Source organism: Vombatus ursinus, unplaced genomic scaffold (assembly GCF_900497805.2).
Source record: "Vombatus ursinus unplaced genomic scaffold, bare-nosed wombat genome assembly UNPS02014773.1, whole genome shotgun sequence".
Taxonomy (NCBI): Eukaryota; Metazoa; Chordata; class Mammalia; order Diprotodontia; family Vombatidae; genus Vombatus; species Vombatus ursinus.
The window spans coordinates 12,777,427-12,786,303 of NW_020954551.1; positions in this window are offsets into that span (position 1 = coordinate 12,777,427).

Below are 8,877 nucleotides of genomic sequence, written 5' to 3' on the forward strand. Positions count from 1 at the left end.
GTCACTTCTTTTACCTTTTTTTCTTTTAATAGCATTTGATACTCTTACTAACTACTCCCCATTTCAGGAGAAGCCGCCAACCCCATGGTTTTCCTTCCTTCCCTCTTCTTCTTAGAATCTGCCTCTTCCTTCCAGAATCAACTCATGTCATCCTGCCTCTGATGTTATCCTATTTCACTATCTTGTAATAATTTGTATTTATCCTGTATCTACTTACAAATGTAACTGCTATCTCCCCCATCAGCATGAAAGCTTTTTGGAAGTTGGAATTGTTTTCTGCTTTGCCGTGGCTCCCTCCCTGGTGCCTAGCCCGTAAGAAGTGGTCGTTGAATGCCCCTCAACTGACTGACTCATCTTCTCTCTGACCATTCATTGTCTCTTTCCCTAGTTCCTCGTCTTCCTTCTCTCCCTTAAATATGGGCGTGTCCCCTCTGAAAAGCACTACCTTTAGCCCTCTCTCTTCCATTTCCGTGATGTCCAATTTTCAACTATATGCACATACAGTTCTCCCAAGGATTCAAGTCACTCCTTTTCTAACTGCTGACTAGATAATCCACCTGGATATCCTGTCAGCCCCTTCTTCTCTGTCCCTTAACGTCCACACCCGCTGATGACATGGTCATCTTCCAACTCATCAGGGTGATCATTTGAGCTCAATGTGCTATCTACCTCTGAACCCTTTGCTCTCTCAGACAATTTATTAGGTTCTGACAATTCCATCACCTCAGTCTCTCTAACATTGATCCCGTCCCTGACCACTCCCACAGGATACTGGCATATCCTCATACCTTTTGGCCTACATTATCGTAACAACTTCCTAATTAGACTCTCTCTCTCATTCCAGGTTATCACTTTTAACCAATACTCCAAGTAACTTTCCTCATCATTCACAGATCTGGTCATGCTATTCTTCTATTTAAAAAAGCTTCAATCCCAACCAACAGAGTAATAAAATAGAAATTCATGATTGTGGCACCAACCTACCTCTCCCAATTTTATGTCCTATTGCTCCAATTTTCTTGATTTTCCCTAACTCTCTGCCTTCTGGAGGAACCAAAGAACAAATTGCTATCTATCACAGACCTGATTTTCACCAAGGAAGATGAGATTTGGAACTGGAAGGGACCTTAGAGGTTACCTACACTAATGCTCTCATTTCACAGATGAGGAAATAGAAGACCCAGTGATGCTAAGTGACTTGGCCAATGTAGTAAACAGTAGAGGTTCCAGGGCCTCTGGCTCCAAATTCACCATTCTTTCACCAAGACAGTCAGCCTAATACTGAAGAGGGCAAACCAGTATAATGGCAATTCCGTTGGTTCTATCCAAAGGTGACCATTTGGGGCAAACTTTTTATCATTCATCAGGCACTTTTGTGGCATCAGGAAGCCACTGGTATAGTCCCTTTGGTATCCTCCAAACACAGAGTCAGACCCAGCTCCCAACAGATTCCAATCGTAATTCTCAGGTCTCACCACCAAAGCCAACTGGTTCCAGCTGGAGACTGTCAAAACTGCTCACTTCCAGAGCTGCACCATCTCAGAGAACTGAACTTCAAAACAAAACCTTTCCAAGTGACTTCTCCTATACACAGCATGGGATATAAATACGATTTATTCCAAACCCTAGCCAGCTTGATTACATTCTCTGTTTCGTTCCTTCCTTAGAGGAGTTTTCATTTAGACAATGCAGACTCTGATTAACTCTTCCCATCAGACAGAACCCTTCAACCTTGCACCTGCCCATCCCCTTGGTTTCCCCTCAAATACAAACTCTTCTAACATTTTTTTATGTGGGTTTTCCAACTAGAACAAGTTGATTTCTACTAGTGCAGAGAAACGAGGTATTATTTTTAAATAGGCAATGACTTATTTCTTAGGGGTGTTGTAGAAAACATTCTTTGGTCAATAAGGGGATTGAACTAGCTGGCCTCTGAAGGATCCCCCAACTCCATGAGCCCTGATCTCTTGGCAGGCCAATGGACTGACGACTGTGGTCAGTTTTCTAGTGTTTGTTTCATGCTTTTCAAATATTCTACAAAGTCTATAGAGCACTGAGGTCTAAGAAACTCAATCAATATAAAACAAATGTCTACAACCACTAGATAATAACATATCCCTCCCCCTCTTCCTTGGAGAATTTGGGGGGTGAGCACAAGCTCACACCACAGTACTAAAGCTGTGACTGCCCCAATGTCACAACCATTGTGTAACTCATACTCTTAAAAGAATCGCCCCAGGGGGCTTAGAATTTAAGACTTAGCAAAGTTCACAGAGTCAGTATGTACATAAAACACAGACTGCCATGACTCAATGCTGGCCATCTCTCTACCAGGCCTCACTGCCCCTATATTGATCCCAAAGTCTTCAAATTGTGCCCCAATCTCCTTTTGGGGAGCACCTAAAAGAATGCAAAGGGAGGGTCACACACAGGACACACCAACTTTCTGCCCAGTTTACCCAAATCTGGATTTCTAGACTCATCCCTAAAAAACTCTCAATGGTTTCAGTCCCATTAAGCTGATCTCAACCAGCTTCCCATTCATTTTGAGTGATGAATTTTTACAGCTTTGTTCAAGACTCAAAATCAAAGCAAATGAGGTAAATGAAGCTAAATTCTTATGAACTTACAAGAAGTTGGCTGGCGTGGTAGTAACGACTGCTGATTTACAGAGGACTGGGGTTTGAATCCTGGCTCAGTCACTTACTACCTGTTGTGACTTTGGGCAACTTGCTCAATCTGAGAATCCAGAGAGAATCCCCATGGCTGGAATCACCCACTTCTTACCTCGCCTTTCCCGATCACCCCAGCATCTACTGTCCTCCCCAGCCTCCCCCTGGAGAAGGGCCACTCTTTTAGGGAAGGAACTTTTATATTCATGTCATTAAGCAGCTGGGCAGGAAGACCAGAGTTCAAGTTCTGCCTTAGACATTCACTTAACCTCTGTCACGCTAAGCTTCCTCATCTATAAAATGGACCTAATAACAGTACCCACTTCAGAGGGATTGTGAGGATCCTATGAAATCCCGTAAGTAAATGCTTTGCAAACCTCAAAAGCTTGCTAGTATTATGCCTCTGTATCCCTAGTACTAAGCACACTGATTGGCACATAGGTGCTTAAAAATGCTTATTGACTGACTCTTCGAGAGATAGACTAGTGTTATTGTTATTCCTATCATTATTATAATTATTATTATTATTAAAACAAGCTGTAAGAGTTTTTATAACAAGATGGACTATATAAATGTGCTGTTACTGTGGTTATCAATCATTTCAAGACCAGACCTTGGTAGGTCCAAACCTGCTTTTCCATCTCTCTATGGGCCCACGATTTCCTCACTGTGGGCACTCCCCTACTCTCTCTGCCTAGTCCTGACCACCAGCAGACAGCCTTCATGAGCTATAATGGCTAAAGACAGAAAAAGCCCCATTAGCTGGTGGCCAGGCCTCTGGTTCCCCACACCTCAGAACTTCTCCGGCCTGGTCCTCAGACAGCAACCACACAGATTGGCAGCAGATCAAAATTCAATCACAGCCTTTCTTAGCCTGGTCCAAACCACCAAGGTGGGTGGGGATTGTGATCTGCTCATGTTGGGTTGCCAGCAAAATCCTTGGGTGACCTCCGAAAGCCCACTGAGACCCTGGAATGGGACTGCAGACCCAATCCCGTGTTTAGGGCAAAGCCACCACCATGGGAATAGGGCACAAGGCAGGGCTTTGAAGCTATTTCTTGCTGGCAGGAGTCAAAGGAACATTTCTGCCTTCCCTTACTGCCAAATTACTATCGCCTGGTGGGTCCTGCAGTTGGGGTGTCAGTGAGGAAAGATTGGAGGGAGGGCGTGTCACATGGTTCTCCTTCATCCGTGGTGTCAATTTACAGTGCTAGCCATTGCGGGGTGGAGGGGAGAGGACTTCACACAGCAAAACTCTATTAAACCAGCACCTGTTCCAGGCATCAAAAATAAAATCTGGCTTCAAAGGCAGGGAGAGCACGCCGGAGAAGCTCTCCCACTTGGCTATATTTTCCGAGTTGATGTTAAATTAGACAGTAAGACAGATGGAGGCATTTGAAACCACCAGTTAAAAATGCTACCCCCCCCCCAAGCAGGGCCAGCTTCAGAGGGGGGCCCTTCAGGAGTGGACAAGATCTGGTGTCACAGAAAAAGGCCAGGGAGAAAGGACTCACTTGATGACGGATTTTTTTTTAGAGACAAAACAAAACAAAAGCCAGCACGGCCCAAAGCAGATCAGAGAGAAGACAGCGGCTCCCCTAAAATCATAGAGCTTAGTTAGCAGCCGACCTTAACAGGGCTGGGCTCCCCAGGGTGGGGTTCAAAAGGCACAAAGGCTACTCCTGGCTTTCGCTCTCCTCTGGGATCATCTCAGTGTGCACATCTATACAACAGCACAGGAATGCAACCCTTTTTATATACCTCGCTGCTCTAGGCAGTTGAAGAAGGCTCAAGTTCAAATCCAGAATCAGACATTTACTAGCTGTGTGACCTTGGGCAAGTCACTTCCACTGTTTGCCTCAGTTTCCTCATCCATAAAATGGGGATAATACTCACACCCCCCTGCCCAGGGCTGTTGTGGAGATGTTATTATCATCATCATTATTATTAAATAAGTGTTAAGGGTGTTTATAAAAAGATCAGCTACATAAACCTGTTATCAGTGTTGCTATGATTATTATTGTAAGCCAACTCTTTCCTCAAATAGGTCAATCAACATTGAAAAGCAAATCGAGCTGTATAATAAAGAGAATAACTAAGACAAACTTCCCCGCTATCTTCATCTCTGCCCAAACCATTGAATACCAAGAGTTCAAGGCAGACTAGTTTCCTTCCGAGCTCAGCTCAAGAGCCGTCTTCTTCACAGAGCCTTTCCTGGTCTCCAAGCTCCTATGACCCTCCCTCCCAAAGCTGCCATTTTATATACGGTATTCCAAAAGTCTTGGCTATTAAAGCTCACCACTACACCAAGACTTTTGGAACACCCTACATAAATATATTTTAATACATTAATACACACATATATGTGTACATATATACCCCCTATATACGCACATGCTGTCCCTCTCCTGCCTAGACCCTAAGCTCCATGAAAACAAGGACTTTTCACTGGTCTTTGGAGGCACTTAATAAATGCAAACGCTCTGATGAGAAAGCCAGGACTCAAACTAGGGCTGCGTCCATCCCTTTGGGACTGGCTGGACAAACTGTGTGGTACTTGAATGTAATGGTATAAAAGGAGAAACCCGGGAAGACTTGTATGAACTGATGCACAGTAAAGTGAGCTGAGTCAGAAGAACAATTTACACGGTAACAACACTGTAAAGATTCAGAACTCTGATCAAACCAAAAACCTCAAGGGAGATGACAGACTAAGACTATAGATGGAAACATATGTTTTTCAGTATGGCCAATGAAGGAATTTATTTTTGCTTGACAATACATGTTAATTACAGGGGTTTTTGTTTTTCTATTCCTCCGTGAGGCAGCTAGGTGACCCTGGAGTCAGGAAGACCTGAATTCAAATCCAGCCTTAGACACTTACCAAAGTCACTTAACCCCCACTGGCCTCAGCATCCTCAACTCTAAAATGGAAATAACAGCACCTACCTGGCAGGATAAATGTGAGCATCAAATGAGATATTTGTAAAGTGCTTAGCACAGTTCCAGACACATAGTAGGCACTAAACAGACACTGATTCCCTGCTCTCCCCTAACAAGATAGGGGAGGTGGGAGGGAAAATAGTTTGTTTTTTTTAAGTCAAAAAATTACTTAAATTTTAAAATCTAGTTCCGTTCTCCCTGGATCACCTTATCCCTGTATTGCTTCCCTAATAAGGACGGGTAGATTTTTCTCCTCATTTCACCCATCTTCTTTCACCAAGTCCCCAAGATGACTAATGGGGTTAGGAATACAATGTGTGTGCCACTGATCACAGCAAAGGTAACTGGCCCTCGCTGGGCTCAAGTCCACAGCTTTGGCCTTCTTAGGACACCAATGCGGCCAACTGAGCTAGCCAAGGTACAAAGAGCGACTCTCTGAACCCAACTGAAAGGCCGAACTTGATGGTGTGAGTAGAAATGGTGATCCAATGAGGGTGGGGGGAGGTATTTTGGTTGTCTTAAGAGCATCCACTGTGTAAGACACAGACTGACCAACTGTCCAAGGATGAGGAAAGAAAAAGTTTGAGTGAGAAGTGAGAAAAGAGGTAAAGAAGCCAGCTTTCAAAAGCTTTTCTAGGTCTGGCTGGTCAACAGAATTTTCCTTCCTGAATGAAAGCATCATCACCATCTCAAAGCAAGCCTTGTGTTCCCTTTAACCAGGAGATTGGGGGTGGGGTGGGGTGGGCATCATCTGCCTAAAGGAAACAGTTATCTTTTAAGAAAGAAATGGTCTGGTCATTTCTTGGGCAGGAAATGCATTATCTGAACTAGAAGGTCTGTCTGTCTCCCATTCTCTCTTTCCCCTGCTGGTGAATCACCAGTTCCCCGGGGAATTTTGGCAGATTCTCAGGCTGGCTGCCCATGACGTTTTGGTCATGTTTATTCAGGTGGGGATCGGATAGAAAACAAGAGCTGAGCAGTGGTGAGATAGAGAGGCCTTGGGAGCCAAGGGTGTAGTAAGCCTGGGTCAGCCCTGAGGAAGGCAGGACCAAGCAGCCCTCCCAGCTCCCCACATGCTTGGGGCTCCTGCTGCATGGGAACTTACCTAACACCACCCGCTTCTTTGGCAGACGAGTAAAATGAGAACCAGAGAAACTGAGGGACTTCTCCCAGGTGACACAGGCAGTGGGAGGCAAAGAGCAAAGATCTGAACCCACAGACTGGCTTTATACCAGCCAATGAATACAGATTTCTAGGCACCTGCTCCATGCCAAGCAGGCAATAGGCTAAGCATTTAGAGATACCATAACCTAAAAATAATAATAATAATAATAATAATAATAATAATAATAATAATCCCTGAATCCAGAAGCTCACATTCTATCTTAGCAATAATTCTAGGAAGCACAATGATATCAAAGATTTAGTCAAAAAAAAAATAGGGGGCAGCTAGGTGGTGCAGTGGATAGAGCACCAGCCCTGAAGTCAGGAGGACCTGAGTTCAAATCTGACCTCAGACCAAACACTTGACAGTTACTAGCTGTGTGACCCTGGGCAAGTCACTTAACCCCAATTGCCTAAAAAAGTAAAATAAAATAAAATAAAATAAAATTCTAGGGTAAAAAGATGTTCTGTGCTCAGCACCAAGGTGTGTCCCAAAGGGGGACCCTAAAGGCCAGGGAGGACATGATCCCCATTTGGCCAATAAGCAATTCTACCTGGGGTGTCTGCTTTCCTCAGTAAGGCAGAAAGGGGATTTTCCAAGTTTTGAGAGATTTTCAGCAACATGTTTTCTGATTAACAGAGACCCAGAATAAGGGGGTCAAGGGGGTCAACACAAGCCCAGTTTAAATCAACCTTGCTAGAAGGAGGAAGTTTTTTGGTCTACATGTGGTTTGCATCCAACATGGAGACATTTGGTTCCCCCGACCATAGCTTCCCCCCACCACACCCCTCCCCACACACACCAAAAGGCTGAGCACAGAGAATAATATAAGGAGTGATCGCAGAAATAATAACAAGAGGCAATATCAGAAGACAAGCCGGCTGTGGCCAGATGGTCTGTGGGAGTGGACTGTTCACCCACGGGAGGTCTTCTGAGGCATCTGACGATGAATGGATAGTTTCTGGCCATTGTGCCTCCCTGGTGCCTTCAGCATCAACTATGTCATTGAAAGCTCTTCATAACCCAGACCCTACATGTGTCTGCAGTCTGAATGAACTTACCTCCCTTCCACGCCTATGATCCAACAATGCTGGGGTTCACTCACTCTCTCCTCGCCACTATCCAGTTATCCCGACTTCCTTCCAGACACACAAATCCCACCTTTGGCATCGGCCTTTCTTTCCACGCTACAGAGAGCTCTTAATGCCTTCTCCTCTCAAACTGCCTTCTATAAACCATGCCTATACCTTTATTATCTGTTCTTCCATCCCAGTAGAATGTAAGGTCCCTGAGGGCAGGGGTCCTTTCTTCATCACCAAGGCTTTTAACACAGGGGTCTGGGACCCGCTAAGTACTTCATCACTTCTTGGTGACTTGCTTTCTCACATCAGCCACAAGTCTTTCACTACACTGGTCCTACCTGTCCTTAGATGGGGAAGGGGAGAAAGGGACCTCACGGCATGTGGGTGCCAAGGAGAAAAAAACATGCCAGCTTTATAAACTGCCAAACAACCGGGTTAACCAGAGCAACAACAAAAATGACAATGAGGATGTTCTAGAATGTGCTTTAAGGGCTGCAAAGCACTTTACATAAATCATCTCCAACTACCTTGTGAGGTAGGTACTATCATTATCCCCGTTGTCCAGATGAGGAAACTGAGGTCCAAAGAATTTAACAAACTTAGGGTCAGGATATATTCTCTCTCTCTCTCTCATATTTTGCTTCTGCTTCTGATACAATGTGTGATTATTATCAAGTTACTAGATCTCTTGGCCTCAGTTTCTTCATATATAAAATGGGTATGAATGAAAATATCTGTCGTGCTTGCCTCACGGGGATTTTGTGAAGCTAACGTTAGATAACGTATGGAAAGGGCTTTGGAAATCTGAAAGCATGGCTGCAAATGTCAGCAACCATTACTGTCAAACAAGCATCTCCCTCTGATCCAATAATTCCATTGCTGACAATACATCCCCCCAAAGTATTATTCAAAGCAAAACAGAAATCAGCCACCAGCTCAAAGACTTTCACAGGAGCAGAATAAGGAGTCACAAAACTGGAAACCACCTAAATGTCCAGCAAGGAGGGAAGTGCTA